The following is a 2,500-nucleotide window of genomic DNA, read 5'->3' on the forward strand; positions in this document are numbered from 1 at the left end:
TCGATGGTGTTTTAAAAGGAGTTTTGAGCAGGACCTCTCTGGAACACAGGCCTCCACCACCCGGAACAAAACATGAACATTCCATGCACGCGCCACAGCAAACTTGAGCTGATGTAAACTCTCACATATTACCCGCTGTCTTCTTTGCACACGAGGCAACTGAGCAATCATACCCCTAGACCAACGAGCCAACACACACACATCCTTCCTGCTGCTGCCTGGCCGCAAACATTTCCGTTTGCAAGGCTTAAAGCACAAAGGTTTAATTAAATGTACAACTAAACGGTAGCCAGTGCAAAGTTGCCGACACAGAGGAAATACGGTCTCTTTGCTTTGTGGGCATTGGAAACCACGCTGCAGCACTTTCACACATGCTGTGGGATGGACACCTTCTCACCACATCGTCGAGGGGAATTAGCTCAAATGGTAGAGCGCTCGCTTAGCATGCGAGAGCTAGCGGGATCGATGCCTGCATTCTCCACGCGGTGTACTGCCCTTTTACGCTCACTTCAAAGGGATGTTCAGTTTCACCGCCACATCAGCAGTTGCGCATCAGCTCTGTTTTTTCCCGCCCTTCCGCAAAACAAGTTAAAAAGTTTCCACCGAGATTTGAACTTGGATCGCTGGATTCAAAGCCCAGAGTGCTAACCATTGCACCATGGAACCACCACACGCTGGTCTCTGGTCGTCTGAGAGGCAGATAGCGATGAGGCTAGGTGGAATCAGAAAAGTTTTTTTCGGACGAGGTCCTGCGCACATTCCTGGCAAAAGCAGGTCCCACCGAGATTTGAACTCGAATCGCTGGATTCAGAGTCCAGAGTGCTAACCATTACACCATGGAACCTTGGCGTGGGTAGCCTTTTCCCACCGAGCAGCAGAGGTGTTTAGTCATTCAGCCCAGAAGCGCGACAGCAAAGAGCACGTGAAGCCTTTTCTTTTTAAGCCCATGTTTCCCCGATCTCGACTGGCTTTTAGAGTGCCAGTTTCACCGCCACATCAGCAGTTGCGCATCAGCTCTGTTTTTTCCCGCCCTTCCGCAAAACAAGCTAAAAAGGTTCCACCGAGATTTGAACTCGGATCGCTGGATTCAAAGCCCAGAGTGCTAACCATTACACCATGGAACCACCACACGCTGGTCTCTGGCCGTCTGAGAGGCAGATAGTGATGAGGCTAGGTGGAATCAGGTTAACAGGAGATGACGTTTGCTCACTGGAGACCCTCGACCAAAAACACAGGAACCAGGTTGCTCTGCCGAAACCCGGGATCGAACCAGGGACCTTTAGATCTTCAGTCTAACGCTCTCCCAACTGAGCTATTTCGGCCAGGTCTACTGGCAAATGGTTTGTCCAGCAGGGATTTCTGGGAGACCGCCCGTCACTTTCGAGGTGAGCAGAGCTGAGGGTCCCAGAGAGCAAAAGTGTGGCCAGTACGGGGATCGAACCCACGACCTTGGCGTTATTAGCACCACGCTCTAACCAACTGAGCTAACCGGCCCCGATCTGACTCCTTTTATCCCCAATTTCCCAGGAATATCCTAGTTGCCCTAGTCAGCTTGAAGAGATTAAAAGCAAAGCCTGAGAACGGGCTCGTCCGGGATTTGAACCCGGGACCTCTCGCACCCTAAGCGAGAATCATACCCCTAGACCAACGAGCCAACACACACACATCCTTCCTGCTGCTGCCTGGCCGCAAACATTTCCGTTTGCAAGGCTTAAAGCACAAAGGTTTAATTAAATGTACAACTAAACGGTAGCCAGTGCAAAGTTGCCGACACAGAGGAAATACGGTCTCTTTGCTTTGTGGGCATTGGAAACCACGCTGCAGCACTTTCACACATGCTGTGGGATGGACACCTTCTCACCACATCGTCGAGGGGAATTAGCTCAAATGGTAGAGCGCTCGCTTAGCATGCGAGAGCTAGCGGGATCGATGCCTGCATTCTCCACGCGGTGTACTGCCCTTTTACGCTCACTTCAAAGGGATGTTCAGTTTCACCGCCACATCAGCAGTTGCGCATCAGCTCTGTTTTTTCCCGCCCTTCCGCAAAACAAGTTAAAAAGTTTCCACCGAGATTTGAACTTGGATCGCTGGATTCAAAGCCCAGAGTGCTAACCATTGCACCATGGAACCACCACACGCTGGTCTCTGGTCGTCTGAGAGGCAGATAGCGATGAGGCTAGGTGGAATCAGAAAAGTTTTTTTCGGACGAGGTCCTGCGCACATTCCTGGCAAAAGCAGGTCCCACCGAGATTTGAACTCGAATCGCTGGATTCAGAGTCCAGAGTGCTAACCATTACACCATGGAACCTTGGCGTGGGTAGCCTTTTCCCACCGAGCAGCAGAGGTGTTTAGTCATTCAGCCCAGAAGCGCGACAGCAAAGAGCACGTGAAGCCTTTTCTTTTTAAGCCCATGTTTCCCCGATCTCGACTGGCTTTTAGAGTGCCAGTTTCACCGCCACATCAGCAGTTGCGCATCAGCTCTGTTTTTTCCCGCCCTTCC

General features: G+C 51.3%; 1 protein-coding gene and 6 non-coding genes across 7 annotated transcripts in view; all 7 read right to left on the minus strand.

The window, feature by feature from the left end:
* The window catches only part of LOC130092588 (uncharacterized), a 309,454-nt gene that overhangs the window by 120,462 nt on the left and 186,492 nt on the right, over positions 1-2,500 (minus strand). The window lies entirely within an intron of this gene.
* trnaq-cug (transfer RNA glutamine (anticodon CUG)) lies at positions 773-844 on the minus strand. The gene has a single exon. It is a non-coding gene; the product is annotated as a tRNA-Gln (tRNA).
* trnaq-uug (transfer RNA glutamine (anticodon UUG)) lies at positions 1,053-1,124 on the minus strand. Its single transcript has one exon. It is a non-coding gene; the product is annotated as a tRNA-Gln (tRNA).
* On the minus strand, positions 1,250-1,322 carry trnaf-gaa (transfer RNA phenylalanine (anticodon GAA)). Its single transcript has one exon. It is a non-coding gene; the product is annotated as a tRNA-Phe (tRNA).
* trnai-aau (transfer RNA isoleucine (anticodon AAU)) lies at positions 1,421-1,494 on the minus strand. The gene has a single exon. It is a non-coding gene; the product is annotated as a tRNA-Ile (tRNA).
* Positions 1,583-1,654, minus strand: trnap-agg (transfer RNA proline (anticodon AGG)). Its single transcript has one exon. It is a non-coding gene; the product is annotated as a tRNA-Pro (tRNA).
* trnaq-cug (transfer RNA glutamine (anticodon CUG)) lies at positions 2,237-2,308 on the minus strand. The gene has a single exon. It is a non-coding gene; the product is annotated as a tRNA-Gln (tRNA).

This window comes from Rhinichthys klamathensis, unplaced genomic scaffold (assembly GCF_029890125.1).
Source record: "Rhinichthys klamathensis goyatoka isolate OS25496 unplaced genomic scaffold, OSU_Roscu_1.1 h1tg000176l_1, whole genome shotgun sequence".
NCBI classification, from domain to species: Eukaryota; Metazoa; Chordata; class Actinopteri; order Cypriniformes; family Leuciscidae; genus Rhinichthys; species Rhinichthys klamathensis.